The sequence below is a fragment of the Nymphaea colorata genome, chromosome 6 (assembly GCF_008831285.2).
Source record: "Nymphaea colorata isolate Beijing-Zhang1983 chromosome 6, ASM883128v2, whole genome shotgun sequence".
Lineage (NCBI taxonomy): Eukaryota > Viridiplantae > Streptophyta > Magnoliopsida > Nymphaeales > Nymphaeaceae > Nymphaea > Nymphaea colorata.
The window spans coordinates 7,867,888-7,886,598 of NC_045143.1; the positions used below are offsets into that span (position 1 = coordinate 7,867,888).

Genomic DNA, 18,711 nt, shown 5'->3' on the forward strand with positions numbered 1-18,711 from the left:
TACGTTGGAACTCTCTAGCTCAGGTCCGGGTTCAGCAGGTTGCTGTTACCCGACCCGATTCACGGGTTGGCTCTTTGGAAGTCTACGAATGAATCTGCTTTGGAGCTAACTGGACCCGAAAGAGCAGCCTCGGTTTGGGTAAGAGATGGAGATACCCTTTTGGTGATTTAGTCGAAAAACGTGGGGGAGAATATCAGTGTCGCAGAAAGGATATTGACAGGACGTCTACCGGTGGTCAAAGTGCCAAACCTCGTGTAGCTGGAATTTGCATTTCCAAAAATGCCTCCTTCTAGTAGATCCATTTCAAAACCAGATCGGGTGGTCCAAGATCCAACCAACCAACCCAAATGGATCTTGCTTGGACTCCTCTAATCTCTCTCGATTCAGATAGATAGAGAGACATGCTTAGGTTCACCGGATCCACGTTTCAGTATGAACCGATCCGAACGACAGTTAGGAAGACCTCGTGCTATGGATAATAAATATGGATATGGGTCTGTGGTGCGCTTAAATCTGGTTTGATAATTTAAAAGAACATGTAGGGGCAGAACTGTAATCTGATAAAGAATGAGATCACACCTTAACGTGAGCATGACATGATCACGCCTCTTCCGTTGACTGACTAAATGGAGGGTGGAGGACCCGGAAGTCCAGTCCACGCGTTCACACGCGATATTATTAAACTATCTATTCTCCAAATGGCGCCTACTTTTACTTTTACTATTCGAATGTAAATAAATATTAAAAAAAACGTCCGGATTTTTAAAACTGGGGAGAGCTCTCATTGTACCTCCTTTTATTTTATCTTTTGAATCATCACACTTTTAAATTCCGACGAATATTTTTTATTTAGCTTTAATATTTGGACACCACTTTGTCGGTGATAAATATGAAGTAGAGTCATAGTCACGGATTAAAACTTAAAAAAATCACGTTCTTTGAAAAAACGTTAAACATAAATAAAATGTGTTCTTAACGTGTTTTAAATGAGTTTTTTTTTAATGTCAAACAGTTTTTTTATTCTCTATTTTTATTTGTTGTACATTTACTTATTTTTTCATGTTTGTGTTATTAGTGTTTCACTTTTTTTTTTTCGTTTATTTTTAATTTTTAAAATTTGTTATATTTTTTTTCGTTTTCTAAAAGCTCGCAGTATCATACATGATAAAAACTTCGTCATTTAAAACTTCAAAACATTATTTGTGTGACTATCATGTAGAAGAGATGGAAGTGTGGAAATATAGACGGCATAGTTTGTCATCTTCTTTGATTGGAAAAAATTGAACATCGACAAAAATTGAACATCTTATGTCTCCTTACAAATTATAGCAAGAAGTCCATTTCTCTTGCCTCGTGTGACAGACGCCCACCTTTAAGATCTCAGAATCTTTTCATTCGTTTCATCTTTTTAAAAGATGCATGGCCTAATAATAAATCAAATGGCAAAAATAACGTAAATTGAACTTTTAAGCATTGGAAAGCGCTATCCTGCCATCCTAATAACTTCTCCGACCAATGACAGCTTGCTTTCATCAAATTGCCTTGACGGCACGCAAACGCATTCCATGATTCATTTCCGTAAGAATAAAAATTTCGAACCATATACTTTACGCATTAATAGTGCTCAATATTTTTTTAACATATCGTGTTTAATTTGCTATTACTATTGTTACTATTTACCAAGATACGCATTAGCTTGCGTTCGGGGCCACCTTACTTTATGTCCAAGGGTTAGGAACGATAGGATACGGTCTATCGATCAACCCACTCTCAGTAGCGTGGGGCTCACGTTGACTCAGCTTTACCCTTTTTACCGTTTACTATTCTGGGCGGCACAGTAAAATGTTTTAGTGAGCATCACATAATGGTAGAGCTAGAGGACACTTTAAATATAAATTTTAAAATTTAAAGGACATTCATATATATATATATATATATAATAATATAAATTTAATAGACTGATGTAGTCAATTAGCATGACTATAACTTAGCCACGAACGTCCAATCAATTGTTAGGTTCATATGATATGAGGATAAGTTTGAAGGAAGCTGGAGTGGTGGGGCAGCGATCGACGGGAAGCTGCTCATTAATGGGTTTGGAATCGTCAAAAGCATACGAGTCAAAGTTCACGAGTGCCGGTCGGAATCCGATCCACATTCCATCAATTACCGAATACCAACGAAGAGTTGGAAGGAGACGTGTGTTTGATGCAAGGTGGGACCTATTGTTTGACTCTTTGACTCTCAAGAGAGAGGGAGATATACATATTATATTATATTAGATTGGTGCGGTCGGAAAGTTTTGAACAGGTACAAAGCATATAGTTATTAATTTTTTTAATTGATTATGAGCTAATGACCTAAGTCTTGTGAGGCTCTCTTATATAATTAGGAATGTTAACGGATTGGATTCAGACCAAATATACCTTTAATCATATCTGTTTTTTTAAATATTCACATATTCAGATTCGAATTTCAATAAAAAATAATATCCAAATCTGAATATGAACCTGAAATCTGATTTTCCAATTCGATTCTGATTTTTATATTTATATCCAAATCCAAATTTGAATTTTGAAACAGATTTTGCCAATTTTCAAAATGCAATAGCGTTAAATATCTGATATTTATCTAAAAATGAATCCAATCCAAATCCGTAACTAAATTCTATCAAATAGTTATGTATATCCAAATTCAATTGAAAGCCATTTATTAAATCCAAATCCGATCTGATTTCTTAATCGAATATTTATCTTTTTTCACATCCTATGTTTTTGATCAGCTTGGTCAGATATTTGATTCAAATCGGATATATTGGCATGCCTATATATGGCTAAATCAGAGATATCTACATTCAATCATTAATTTAAGATTCTGTAAAATGAACTTGACGGGGCATGTGCCCCCACGGAGCCCCCATCTATCCATTACTTTGGATTGATTGATGCGTGTGGAAAGTAAGATGTATGGAATCTCGTTGAAATCTCTTACTTTTTAACTGGATCTTGAAAATTTTATTTTTGTATTTTTTGATGATGAAATTGAGTTGGACCTTTTCGAGGTGCTTAAATAATGAGTGGTCTTCAATCTGTTTTTTGTACGTTAAGCGTTTGATTGCTCATGTCTAAAATGCTCAACATTTGATAAGATCAATTCCTCCTTCCGATCTCAAGTCTAACAGTTTTTTTAATGTAGAAAAGTAAAATAAAGATTTGAAGTGTGAATGTAAGCTTTGATGTAGGAGCTCTAGTTTGATAAACCAAGGATTTTGCCGTGGATCTTTTGCTACACTGACAAACATATCCATGGATTTCAAATATGATGATTTATTGCAAAAACAGGTTGCCTTGAAGATGTTTTCCCGATTTTCCAAAATTTAGCTGGTGATTTTTTTTTTTAAAATATTGAGCTAACATGCCAATATATTTGTCGGAGTCTGTCTGGCAAATTTTCAAAAATAAACTTAAAACGATTTGTCATAAGAAGATCACGCGTGACGTTTTGTTATCGTTAGCAAACACAACAATCTTTTCCGCGATCAAAGGGTCTATAGGTAGGGGATGCCAGTAAATATGTTTGAATTAGGTGTCAACTAATCTAGCTTCAAAATAATCGAATACGAAAGTTGGATCGTATCCGGATTTAAGAAATTACATGAGAGATCATATACAGATTTTAACGTCCATACGTTTATAAGTCAGTTCTTGGCATATTGTAATGCGAATCAGATTCAGACTTGGAAGTGAATTTAAAAAATCAGATTTAGCTTGGATTCAGATTGCAAACTCAGATTCATATTTATATATGATATAGATTACACTTTCCTTTCAAATCCAAATCCAAATAGGTAAACATCTGAAAAAGTAGATATGGTAGGGAACAATCCAGGCCAAGTATTATTCATACTCAAATTCGAATTCGAACCCAAATATATTAATAGCTGACTTGATAAGAGGGCCGCCAAATATTGGATTTTCATACATTTTGGTTCTTGACATCGAAATTAGATTTCAGATCCGATTCAATTTCAACTTAAAGAAATCCATTATGCTTATAGCCAGGGGGGGTCCGCCAAGGCAGTGGCCCCACCCTAGCTAACTAAAAAAAAAAAAAATTTACATTAAAAAATTTGAAAAACTTTATTTGTCTAATGTATTCTGTTTTAGTTTGAACTTATCTGAATAAATTCGTTGGACTATTTTGCCCGATCAAAGGACCGTCTCGCTCGCCCCTAAGAAAAATTCTGGCTTCACCTCTTCACTACCACATGACTTTATGGACCTTACTTTACCTTTGCATGTAGATAGATGTCGACTTTAGATAAGACAAAGTCTCTTTATTCAACCCAATCCCAATCGGCCTAACTCAAGGGGCAATTAACTAAAGGAAGGAGCCAAAAGGGAGGTTGGCATGGACCATAGCCTCACATCAATTTTTTTAACAAAAAACATTTATATCTAAATTTTAGAAAATTTCACTTGTCTTATATAAAAATTTTAAAAAATAATATTTCGGTCATTTTCAAAATTTAAAAACTTTAATTCTACTCCCCTCATAAAAAATTTCTACCTCGGCTTCCAAGTAACTAACATATATGTGACTTAAGCAAGGTCACAAGTAAGGCATCATAACCTAAAAACCATTCGATGAACTGAGGTGAACGAAACAGACATTGTGGTGATCTTAGCAAAAGAAAGAGGGACGAGAGAGACAGAGCATACATACTTTTTGAAAAGTGCAATTATGAATCTTAAATGTGCTGAAAGTTGAAAATTTGAAGAATATCAGGGGCACGAAAAGAAATGTCCAGACTTAAGGCACATCTGCAAATTTAAAAGAATCTAAGGTGATGAGTAGCTTTAGCAATTTTTGTACATCGCCTAATCCAAGGCTTAGGACATACAAGTTAATCTAAGATGAATGTGAATTTGGATAAAAAAAAGAAACATTTGTGCGTTATTTCAACAATATTAAGAAACTTAGTTGCGTTTTTCAGTAGCCTAGCTAATTTGGGTCTATTTAAAAAAAAATAAATAAATAAAAATTAGTAAACTGGGCTAAATTAAATCTAAGCATAAAAATTAATGCTGAATGACCTTTAGTTAAAAATATTACATTAAACTTCCTTTATTTAAGTAAAATATACAGCATGACTTTTAGTTGCACACTGTCATGCAGACTGAGAAATTAATGGACTTTTGGTGGTAGGGACACTGTTAATGGTGGGTGGCCAGTGCAGCAATAGCAGCTTAATTGACGGTAAATCAAGCGTTTGTAATGATGTCCGGTTTCGTGAGTGGACGAGTCATCGTGAATCAGGGCGGAGTCAGGGGCCCTTTGAATCTGGGTAGGGCACGCTGAATTCAAATTCAAAAAATACATAGTGTAATTAAAAAATTTTATTTTTTTGAATGTAATTTTTTTTTTCATTGCCCCTCCCCCCGCTCTGTTGTGAATGGTGGAGGTGATGGAGTGTTGGTGCGGTGCAACCGAAAATGGCCTAGTGGCAAATCATGGTAATGCTGGTGGCGGCCGCCGCTGTTGCATTTGGTGGAGGCTCCAATCTCTCTCCCTTTATTTATATATATATATATATATATAAGGGGCAGAGGCTGGTGGAGTTTCTGTGTGGTGAATTCATTTAATGTTGAAATTTAGGTGAACTTGGTTTAAATTATATGAGATAACTTGTAAAAAATTTGTTAATTATATATTTAATGTTTCATGAAATTTTTTTTTAACTTCACCCTTACCCCTCAGGGCCATCCAATCGGCCATATATCTTTTATTAGCCAAGGCATCACTCTTAAAGGCAGAAGGAGGCCGAACGGAATCCTGGCCTCTGCCCCTTAAAAATTGCAAATGGGCCTTTTGGGGCTCCTCCAAGCGATGTTGCATACTGAACCCACCAGCGACAAGAAGAGAGAAGTTCCGGGACTCTTTGGCGGTTGGAGGGAAAGGGAGACAGACTCATTATTATATATATATATAGTCAAGGTTAAAAACATATGAGATCATATTCAGAATATAGGTAAAAATTAGAGATTTAGGTTACGGATAAAAAGCAAACTCTTTAATTTTTTTTTTTGCTTAAAGTTATTTAAAATAAAATATAGACATCCTAATATACTTATAAAAGAAAACCTGCTTTGAATCAAGTTGTTTTTATGGAAAATGTTAATTTTTCAGTTATCAAAATGCTAATGCTATGAGAGTCATTCATTTTCGCTTATTATAAAAAACTATTAAAACCTAAAAAATAATCAACTTAATATATATTTTGCATCAACCTATCCTTAAAATCATATTGGTAAGGTTAAGGTTAGTTAAAAAAAAAAAGCGCACTTTAAATATCATATTTAAAAGATCTGTTTTATGTCCTTGACCTACTGCTACCAATCACTATATATACAAGGTTAAAAACATATGAGATCATATTCAGATTTTAATGTCCATACATTTATAAGTCAGTTCTTGGCATATTGTAATGCGGATCAGATTTAGATTTGGAAATGAATTTAAAAAATCAGACTTAGCTTGGATTCATATTACAAATTCAGATTTATATTAATATATGATATAGTGAACATTTCTCTTCGGAGTCCAAATTCAAATCCAAATAAGTAAGCGTTTGAAAAGGTAGATATGGTAGAAAACAATCCATATGCAAATTTTTTAATTGCATAAGGGCAAAACTGACATTTACTTATGTATATTTGCATGAATTTTTAACAAAGCCTATGTGTTGCACATATCGATGGGTATTGGTGGTAAGCCTGAGCATCGGCCCTGCCCGGCCCCAACACCCAAAAATCAAATTTGGGCTTGGTTCAATACCAGACATCTAAGCCCGGGCCCGACTTGATATCCGACATTTGAGCTCGTGTCTGGTCTTGTTAAAATAAAATAAAAATATTTTTTTTAAATGTAAAATAAAAATTTTAAATATAAAATATATTTTGAATAATAAAATACATTTTCTATTGATCATACTAGACTGTTAATAGAAAAAATTAAAAAAGTAATGAGTATTTTCATAATCTAATATTAGTTTTTTCTTTTTTCTTTGTGTTCTCTCAACAATCTATTTGCATCAAATTAACAGCCCTAATTAAATGACTAGGTAACTCCAAAAACAAAAAAGCCCTCTACTCTCAAGCTACTTGAGCTAAACATTGATTTATGGATCCAGATGATAGAGTGCCCGTGGGAGGTAATATGGAGCAATATTAATAGCAAGTGGCTACAATGGCAGAACTAAAAATTTCCGGCTAATGGACGCTTTAAATTTAAAATTTAAAGAACAATAGTATATAAAAACAAAAATTAATAAAGGTTTTATATATAAATAATATATATTTATAGGCTGGTGTAGGCAACATGACTATAACTTAGCCACAAACGTCCAATCAATTGTTAGGTTCGTATGAAAAAAGCTGGCGAGTGGGGCAGCGATCGACGGCCTACTAAATCTGATGGGGGCTGAAAAGCCCTTGGATTTCATTGATGGGTTTTCAAAAGTCAAATTCGATTGGATATTTATGTATATCGAAATCAGAGCATATGTCATTTATTAAATTTCAATTCGATCCAATTTTTTAATCAAATACTATTTTTTTTTTCCTTGTCCAAGTTTTTCGGATTGGTTTAGTCAGATAAACGATTCAAATCAGTTATATTCACATCCCTATATATGATTAGACTCAGAGATATCCAAGTTGAACCGCTAATTTAAGATTTTGTAAAATGGGCTTGCTCAAAGGAACCTCCACCTGTCCATAACATTGGATTAATGAGTGTGGAATGTAAGATGTATCGAATCTCGTTGGAGTCTCTTACTTTTTAACTGGAATATAAGTGTCTAAAAAAATTATTTTGTATTTTTTTATGATGAAATCGAGTTGTACTTTTCGAGGTGCTTGAATAATGGGTAGTCTTCAATCTGTTTTTTGTGCTTTAAGCGTTTGATTGCTCTGATCTAAAATGCTCAACATTTGATAAGAGCAATTCCTCCTTCCGACCTCAAGTCTTAACAGTTTTTTAATGCAAAAAAGTAAAATAAAGATTTCAAGAGTGAATGTTAGCTTTGATGTAGGTGCTCCAGTTTGATAAACCAAGGATTTTCAGAGGGCCTATAGGTAGGGGATGTCAGTAAATATGTTTTTTGTTAGGTGTCAACTAATCTAACTTCAAAAGAATCCAATATGAAAGTTGGGCCGCATTCGGATTTAAAAAATTATATATCCATACATATATAAGTCAGTTCTTGGCGTATTGTAATGCGAATCAGATTAGTGAATTTAAAATATCAGATTTAGCTTGGATTCAGATTACAAACTCAGATTCATATTTACATAAATGATATATATTACACTTCCCTTTCAAATCCAAATCCAAACAGGTAAACGTCGGAAAAAGTAGATATAGTAGAGAACAATCCAGGCCAAGTATTATTCATATTCAAATTCGAATACGAACCCAAATATGTTAATAGCTGACTTGATAAAAGGGCCGCCAATATTGGATTGGATCCAGATTGGATATCTAATCTAACTGTTGCAAGTAAGAAGGGCATGAAAACAGAAACTTTAAGCGATTAAGAAATTGGATGAGATAATAAGCATATGACCAATTAAACTTTCCCTATATCCGATTTTCATACATTTTGATTATTGACATCGAAATCAGATTTCAGATCCGATTCAATTTCAACTTAAAAGTGAGGCTCATCGGATTCAATTGCAAATGTAAAGCTCAGATCCAAGTAGAGTATATACTTTGTTTCATTCACATTTGGTTACAAATTCAAAATCCAAAAACACACTGAACATTCAATAAATCTGATTTGGTAGAGGCCGGTATATCAGATCCGTATAAATTCCAATTTTAACACAATAAAAATGACCTAAAGTATCACTTCTCATTTGGTAACGCACTTAATTCTTTTTTCGCATTTTGTTGTATAGTGACATACAATTGCAATGAGTCCTGACCTGAATCACTTTATGAGCTTCTGCAATTTGAAGTTGTGAGTGCTTTGTCGATTCGCTTTGCGACTGTGTGCTTTGCCCTATGGTTAACTTTGCGATGATTGCAAGGCAAATCGATCTTTACCAATCCTAATAGATCTCCCTTGATGCCTGCAGTCGAAAATTTTGAAAACAAAAAACCCACCAAATCAATTCATTGACATCTTCCAAGATCCCGAAAAAAGTCTAAATAATATGACATGAGCAACGACGTTGGTTTATTTTGAATGAATGAAGAGTTATATTTCAGCTGGTGGATTAGTCTGCTCCTCCCTTTGCAGTGCATTCGTCGGTATAGATTCTCTAAGAAAGAGTATATTGTGTAAAGAAATCCATCATGCTTATTGCCACTAGATCTTAAGTCATTCACTACTATCCAATGACTTTATGGACCTTAATTTACCTCTGCATATAGACAGACGTCGACTTTAGATAAGACAAAGTCTCTTTCTACTGAAGGCCATCATCAGCTTTCACGTCAATCTCAATCCACCCAACACAACAATCATCCCTAAGGCAAGCCAAGGGTAATCAATAGCAAGGAGAGACTTGCATGGGCTTGGGTCCCTTTAACTTTTTTTTTTTTTTTTTTTTTTAAGTGTACATGTAAATTTTTAAAAATTGTATTTATTTATAATTTTTTTAAAAAATAATATTTCCAATTTAAAAACTTTAATTTGAACCCTTTTATGAAACTTTAAACCTAAGCAAAAAAATTAATGCAGAATGACCTTTAGCTTAAAAATATCACACTGAACTTCCTTTATTTAAGTAAAATATACAGCATGACTTTTAGTTGCACTGTCATGAAGGATCAAAGTGAGAAATTAATGGACTTTTGGTTGTAGGACACCGGCATTAGTGGCCAGTGCAGCAATAGCAGCGTAATTGGCGGTAAATCAAGTGTTGGTAATGATGTCCGGTTTCTTCGGTGGACAAGTCTTCGTGAATGGTGATGGCGATGGAGTTTTGGTGCGGTGCGAGTGAAAATGGCCTACTGGTCAATCATGGTAATGCTGGTGGCGGCCGCGGCTGTTGCATTTGGTGGAGGCTCCAATCTCTCTCCCTTTATTTATATATATATGGGGCAAAGGTAGGTGGAGTTTCTGTGAGTGGAATCCACTCTTTTATAACTTAATTTAATTTTATATAACTGGTTCAATTTTACTTATCATAAAAATGCAATAAAATTCAAATAATAATTGACTTAAAATATGTTTCCATCACATATTTTTCAAACCATACCCATGAGGTTAGATCACCAAAAAAAAAAAAAAAAAACACACTTTAATAATCACATTTAAGTGGTCTGGTTTTTGTCCAATGACATAGTGATCTAAGACCTATCAATTGCTCAGACATGGACATGTTCTTTGGCACTAATTTTGTCATAGTCAGACTGTGAAAACAAGCGGGAAAAATAATAAGTAAGCCAAGCAGGAAGCTTTCGCTCTTAAAATGTGTGGAGTTGTATCACGGACGGCGCAAACATGAAGACAAAGCAGTGAACTCTTAGCCAGATATCGAGTACTCGCCGGAAGCTCACACGGCAGCACCGGGAACCTTGCATTAAATTACATGTGTCTGTAAATCTTATTTGAGTTTGGTGTCAACTAATCAAGCTTCAAAAGAATCTAATACGAAAGTTGGATGGCATTCGGATTTAAGAAATTACATATGAGATCATATTCAGATTTTAATGTCCATACATTTATAAGTCTGTTCTTGGCATATTGTAATGCGGATCAGATTCAGATTTGGAAGTGAATTTAAAAATCAGGTGTAGCTTGAATTCGTACTAAAAATTCAGATTTATATTAATATATGATGTAGAAAACACTTCTCCTTCAAGTCCAAATCCAAATACGTAAGCATCTGAAATGGTAGATACGGTAGAAAACAATCCAGCCCAAGTATTATTCTTCTTCAAATTCGAATTGGAATCCAAACATGTGAAGATCTGACTTGATAAGGGGGCGTCAATATTAGATTGGATCCAGATTGGATATCTAATCAAACTGCTTTAAGTAAGTTGGACATGAAAACCAAAATTTCAATCGATTAAGAAATTGGATGAGATATAAGCATATGGCAGTTAAACTTTCCCATATTCGATTTTCATACATTTTTGGTCTTGACATCGAAATTAGATTTCAGATCCGATTCAATTTCAACTTAAAAGTGAGGTTCGGATCAGATTCGATTGCAAATGTCAAGCTCAGATCCAAGTAGAGTGTAGACTTTGTTTCAGGAAACAAATTCAAATCCGAATACATAGTGAACATTCAATAAATCAGATGTGGTAGAGGCAGGTGTATCAGATCCGTAGGATTTCCAATTTTAACATAATAAAAATCACATAAAGTGTCTCTTTTCTTTTGGTAACGCACTTAAATTCTTTTGAGAATGCCTAATTGCTCACCTGACATTTTCTTAATTTTAAAATACTGGTCAAAAGTTGGGCGGAAAAAATAAAGAGTTGCTTACTCGTAGATAGGGTCATGATTGCACTCAACCTTGTAAAAAAAAAAATGCTTTCAACAAAGAATTGGCACATATAATCATTATTTCTCCATTTTCACCACGCTAATGATTGAATCATTGACTCAAAAATTGTGTGGTGCAAACACCAAGGATTGCGATGACGAATGAATCAAACAATATATGGCAGAATTATATGTGCCAATTCCTTGTTGATTATATGTGCTAATTACCAATATATGGGAGATAAGGACATGAGCATTGGGTAAATTAAGGTTCCTGTAGCTTAAGAAATAAAATTCAAATCTTTTAAAACATTTTGGTTCATTTTTTTATGGTTAAAGTAAAAATTGGAAACATATTTCTCAAAACATGTTTCCACCCTTCCTGGTGGAAACATATTTTTAAAATTTTTTTTGGAGCGGTTGGGCACGATGCGTGGAAGGAGGGAAGAAGGGAAGGAAGTGGAGGCGGAAGAGGGGAAGAATGAAGAACGGAAGTAGGAGGGAGGGAGGAGGAAGAACGGAAGTAGGAAGGACAAAGGAGGGAGGAGGAAGAAAGGAAGGAGGAAGATGGGAGGAGGAAAGGAGAGGAGGGAGGAGGAACGGGGAGGAGGAAGGAGAAAGGGGAAGGAGGGAGGAGGAAAGGGAAAGGAAGGATCGTGGAAGGAGGGAGGAGTGAAGGAGGCGGAGGCAAAAGAAGGAAAGGGGAGGAAAGGGGAATGAAGGATCGTGGAAGAAGGGAACGAGGAAGAAGGGAGTAGGAAAGAGGGGAAGGAGGGAGGAGGAAAGGGGAAGGAAGGATCGTGGAAGGAGGGAGGAGTGAAGGAGGCAGAGGCAGAAGAAGGAAAGGGGAAGGAGAGAGGAGGAAATGAGAATGAAGGATCGTGGAAGAAGGGAAAGAGGAAGAAGGGAATAGGAAAGAGGGGAAGAAGGGAGGAGGAAAGGGGAAGGAAGGATCGTGGAAGGAGGGAGGAGTGAAGGAGGCGGAGGCAGAAGAAGGGAATGAGGGAGGAGGAAGAGGTGAGGAGGAAAGGGAAAGGAGGGAGGAGGAACAGGGAAGGAGGGATCGTGGAAGGAGGGAGGAGGGAAGGAGGCCGGGGAGAGGGAAGGAGGCGGAGGCGGAAGGGAAGGCCGCACTTTCCCATTTCCACCAATTCTTCTTTTTCGAGGAAAGGAGAGGAGGGAGGAGGAATGGGGAAGGAGGAAGGAGAAAGGGGAATGAGGAAGGAGGGAGGAGGAAAGGGAAAGGAAGGATCGTGGAAGGAGGGAAGAGTGAAGGAGGCAGAGGCAGAAGAAGGAAAGGGGAAGGAGAGAGGAGGAAAGGGGAAGGAAGGATCGTGGAAGAAGGGAAAGAGGAAGAAGGGAGTAGGAAAGAGGGGAAGGAGGGAGGAGGAAAGGGGAAGGAAGGATCGTGGAAGGAGGGAGGAGTGAAGGAGGCGGAGGGGAGGAGGAAAGGGAAAGGAGGGAGGAGGAACGGGGAAGGAGGGATCGTGGAAGGAGGGAGGAGGGAAGGAGGCCGGGTAGAGGGAAGGAGGTGGAGGCGGAAGGGAAGGCCGCACTTTCCCATTTCCACCAATTCTTCTTTTTGAAGGAAAAAAGAGGAGGGAGGAGGAACGGGGAAGGAGGAAGGAGGGAGGAGGAAAGGGAAAGGAAGGATCGTGGAAGGAGGGAGGAGTGAAGGAGGCGGAGGCAGAAGAAGGAAAGGGGAAGGAGAGAGGAGGAAAGGGGAAGGAAGGATCGTGGAAGAAGGGAAAGAGGAAGAAGGGAATGAGGGAGGAGGAAGAAGGGAGGAGGAAAGGGAAAGGAGGGAGGAGGAACGGGAAAGGAGGGATCGTGGAAGGAGGGAGGAGGGAAGGAGGCCGGGGAGAGGGAAGGAGGCAGAGGCGGAAGGGAAGGCCGCACTTTCCCATTTCCACCAATTCTTCTTTTTTTGTTATCAAACGCATAAATTTATTTTCAGAAAAATAATTTCAAATTAACAAACACAACATAGTTTTGGAAATATAGAATTTTATTTCTCAAAAACCAATTCTAGAAATATATTTCTGGAAACTTGTTTTCAGAACAATATTCCTGGCGGTCAAACACTACCTAAGTATTTGCAATGAGGTCAGTAGGTCAATGACTCAATTGCGGTGGGCACAAAGCGTTCGCGTGAGGGAAACGCCTTAGTGACAAAATCAAGGCAGTGCTGGTGGCGGCTCCCGCTGTTGTGTTGCGTAAGGTGGAGGTTTCAATATTATATATATATATAGAAATCAGCTGGCGAATGGTTATATCTAAGAGAGAGGGGGGGCGGGGAGGGTAAGTCCCACAAGGGTCTGAGCCCAACCTCAAAAAAATAAAAAAGTTTACATATAAATTTTAACAAATTTTATTTTTTTTTATATAAAATTTTTGAAAAATGATATTTCGTGTTATGTTAAAATTTAAAAACTTTAATTTGAGTCTTCTTATGAAAAATTTCTACCTCTACTTGTAGTTATATTTTTGTTTAATATCACTAAAAACACTCACAAAGGTGCATTGGTAATAGCCAGACATTTGGCCAAAACTTTTAGTAACAAAATACATCTTTTACAATACTTTTTAGTGACACAAAAAAAAACTATCAAGCCGATTGATTTACTATATATAAATATATATATATTGGCAAAAACCAAACAACTTGAGTAAGAGACAAAAACCAAATTACCTATTGAAATTAATTATTAATTTTTGTTTTCAAATCAACTTTATAGATATGACCCTAAGAGTGACTTGACGAAAAACTTATATTAAGTTAGTTGTTTTGTTACTTAAATAATGTATTTTTAATAGTAAAAAATGAACTGCTTTTATAACATCAAAATTTTGGTAGTATAAAGATTTTTTTTTTCACAGAAATGACCTCAATTAAAGCATGATTTATATTAAATTAGTGTTCATGAACACATTAGAATGTTCATATTTTTGTTTAAAACATTTTTTTACATAAATTTAAGAGGTCTGATTTTTATCTCTTACCCAAATAGTATGGTACTAACCCATCACTATATGGGAAATTGGTATGTTCCAGACTGTTAGGTCTGCGATAAAAACAACAAGACCCCAATTAAGTTTTTTTTTTTTTTTTTTTTAAATGGGGATGTCTCTATGATAAACATGTTGATGTGATACAAGCCATTCAGTTTTACTTATTATAAAAGTATGATCAAATTCAAAAAATGATAAACTGAATGTATGTTTCCAATCAACATGTTATGGAAATCGTAAGGTTACATCACAAAAAAAAAACACACACACACCTTAATAGATGTAAGTAATCTGGTTTGTCCCTGACCTAGTGATCTAAGTCCTACCAATTCATCATATATATGCATGTTCTTTCATATTAATTTTGTCTTTGTCAGACTGGCCATTACTTAGAAAATAATACTCAAATCCGAGTTTGAATCCAAATATGTGAACATCTCATTTGACTTAGTGATGACAATATTGGATCTGGGACAGATTGGGTATCCAATCAAAGTGCTTTAAATAAGTAGAACATGAAAACAAAAATTCAAACCTATTAAGAAATTGTATTAGATAACGAGCATACGGCTAGTTAAAATTTCCAGTATTCAATTAAAATGCATTTTTGTTCTTCACATTGAAATTACATTTCAGATCCGATTCAGTTGCAATCTAAAAGTGATGTACCAATCGGATCCAAATGTAAATTTAAAGCTCCCATCCAGGCACCATGTAGACTTTTGTTCAATCACCCGATGCGATGACGTCGCGAGGGATGATGACCAATTTAATTGTTGTTTAGAACTTTAGGGCCTATTTGATTGTCAACTGAAATTTAACGTGGTAAATTTACCATGGTATATTTTTTCTGGAAACATTTACAGGATGAAATTTCTCTCTCTTTCAATCTGAGGCCCTGTTTGATGCACATAAAAAATTTGACGTTGTTGATGCACATGAAGAATTTAACGTGGTAAATTTAACCATGTTTGATGCACAGGAAGAATTTAACGAGGTAAATTTAACCATGTTTGGTGAACAAGAAAAATTTAACTGCAAACATTTACATGATGAAATTTCTCCCTCTTCCAATCTGAGGCCCTGTTTGATGTACATGAAGAATTTAACGTGGTAAATTTAACCATGTTTGATGCACATGAAGAATTTAACGTGGTAAATTTAACCCTGTTTGGTGAACAAGAAGAATTTAACGTGGTAAATTAAATCATGTTTGATACACAGAAATAATTTAACGTGGTAAGTGTTGTTTTTTTCTCTTCTCCTCATCAATTTGATGTGGAAAGAAATTGAAAGATGATCTTCCAAAACAACAAGATGCACATGGTACGAACAACAGTTATATAAAAAAAAAAATAATACAGTTAAAACCATAACATCCAACAGTGTAATATAGTTGACGAAATAAAATTTATAATAATAACAAAGTTAGCTAACCCATACAGGTTTAACTGTGTAATGAGTATATGTCCACAAAAGTTAAATGAGTACAAAACAAAAGAGTGTATTTCCTACTATCTAGAAAAAAAAAAGAAGTTATTATGAGTACATATCCAACAAAGAAAACATGTAACCACAAAACAAGTAATCCAACATTTGTGGCTGCACTTTCGTTCTTCAAAGTTCGTGTCTTCTATATCTTGATTTGCGATGTCATCTTTAATGAGTGGAGGCCTATGTACTTGCACACCATACTTGTTGTGGACATACTCATGCATGTGATACTCAGCTATTTCGAATGAATCAAACGATCTGAAGAGGGCGCCCTTGTACCGATAGACTAATGGTTGGCACTGCTTTCAACTGTCATATATGTCTCGCTCATGACCTTCGAAAACCACGTAGTACTTTTGGCGAGACATCATATTTGTTGTCCTATTCAAAACAAAACAAATGTCAAACAATCAAATGAAACAAATAGTCAAAATTCATAAACAAACTTACTATTCAATTGATAATTTGTAAACATTTGACATGATATAGCTGCCCTTATAGAATTGTTGCTTCATCGCTGATGTGTTTGACTTGCAATTTTCAGTTCGCTTAAGACAAAGTTATCATTTGAAGGTGCATCTTCATCATCAAATTGCTTGGCGTTTGGATTGTGTTCAATTATGAAGTTGTGCAATACACATGTAGCAAGAACGATTTGAGTTTGTTTTTGGAATGGATACTAGACTTGCATTTTCAAGATTGAAAAACGACCTTTCAACATGCCGAAAGTTCTTTCTACTGTATTTTGGAGTGATGAATGCCTATATTTGAATAATTCTTCTTCAGTTTTAGGTGAGCGCGCTCTTCGAGTGTTACACTTAGACAGATGATAGCGATGCCCTTGATAAAGTGTTAGTAAACCGACAATGTTTGGATACCCCCCATCAGCAAGATAATATTTGTCTACAATTGAACACAATTTATTTATACACAATAAGATTGCATTTATTTATCTTTCCATCATGTTTTTTTCAATAGCTGTGTATACTTTAAACTTCAAACCTCCACCAGATTTCATGCAAGGCATGCGTGACTGCTCCACAAGAAGCTGGAGTAAGTAATCCATTTGTGGTTTAGTCCACGTAAGATTTTCCTTTGAAGGACCGCTGTCTTCTATGGGTACAATAATTCTTCACAACTACAGTTTTAAAAAATCTTGCATGAAAAACAATTGTTTTGTATAGTGAATCTTTTAGTAGTTCATGCATGCTACATGCAGAATGCAACCACAACTACAATTGTTTTAGTAGTCCACTTGTGTTTTCTTGAAACTTTAACGACAAATCAGCTTTATTGGACAAGAATTTCACCTTTGACATTCCAAACAACAAATCAATTATGTGAAGGCTAGAAAAAGAACATAAAAGATATCAAATTTGTAAAGCTTTTGTCAGCTACTCATGATTTTCCTTTGCTGTCTCGTACTATTTATATGAACATGATATTTACTACTGCAAAGCCCCAAATCGGAACTCCAAAATGCAAATCCCCAAATCCACAATGAAGAAGAGCAAATCAAACGCCCAAATCAAAAGAAGAACAGAGAGGAGCATAAGACACTCTTTCAGTTTTACAAACAAATCCTTTTACTGTCTTTTGCTTTCTTCTGCAACGGAAGACTTAAAACAAGCAAACCGACAAGTGAACTCCAGAATTCAGTTTCACATACTCAACCACAGGCAATGAACATAAATACAATCATCTGGGTCCGATTTTTCCATCCCTCCATTACGCAATATAGTAAAAAAATAAAATTGAAATTTGAACTAGATAAACTCAAGGTATAAGAGATGACTACAGAAATCAATCAACAGAAGCAATGCGAAACGAAGGAATTCAAAGTCTATGATGAATGAGAAAAATTAAACAACTATAGAGGAATGCCCTAATCGGTGGTTCAGAAGTTTGCCCTGACGCGAGAGAGAGAGGAATTTACCTCGCAGATGTCCCTACTGCTCGGTCCTGGCAATGAAGGAAGGTTAGAGAGATGGCTGGCTTGCTCGATCGTGGTGGAGATAAAAGGCTGCAGAACGGTGGCGAAGGCATCAGCAAGAGGGAAAGGGAGAAAGCAAAGACATCAACAAGAGCAAGAGAGAAAGGGAGAAAGCGAACTGGCAGAGCGGCGACGGTGAGAGTGACGATGGTGGAGCGGCAACGGTGAGAGCGGCAACACCTCTGGTGCGATGGTGAGAAGGCAGGAATGCGAGGGAGGAGAAGCGGCAGAGGGAGGAGGTTCGGGGTGAAATGTGGTAAAAAAAAGGCAATGTCCAGCGGGTGAAATTTCACCCGCTCCCTTTTACATAAAACAAGTGAAATTTCACCCTGTTTGAAACGTTTTTAATCACCCGTACATATTTCAACCTCTTCCAGGTTTTTCACCGGCAATCAAACGGGCCCTTATAGATATATAAGAAGTGGTCAAAACCAGACCACTTGAATAAAAAAAAAAAAGCAGACCCATTAAAATTTAATTATTAAGATATTTTTTATAATCTAACTTTATGGATATGATTAATAATGATTTGATGAAAAACATATATTAAGTTAGTTGTTTTTTATATCTAACTAATGTTTTTTTAATAGTCCAAAATGAACAAATGTTGATGGTATAAAGATCAATTATTGTTGTAGAAATGACTTGGACCAAAGCATGATTTATTTTAAAGTAGGGTTTATAACCACATTAAAAT

The 18,711-nt window shown here is 35.8% G+C and overlaps 1 long non-coding RNA gene across 1 annotated transcript; it reads right to left on the reverse strand.

Moving 5' to 3' along the window:
• Positions 1-16,025: 16,025 nt before the first annotated feature.
• Positions 16,026-18,249, reverse strand: LOC126410133 (uncharacterized). Its single transcript, XR_007573602.1, has 3 exons — positions 18,134-18,249; positions 17,958-18,044; positions 16,026-16,402 (listed from the first exon to the last, which is right to left on the reverse strand). It is a non-coding gene; the product is annotated as an uncharacterized LOC126410133 (long non-coding RNA).
• Between the last annotated feature and the right edge of the window lie 462 nt (positions 18,250-18,711).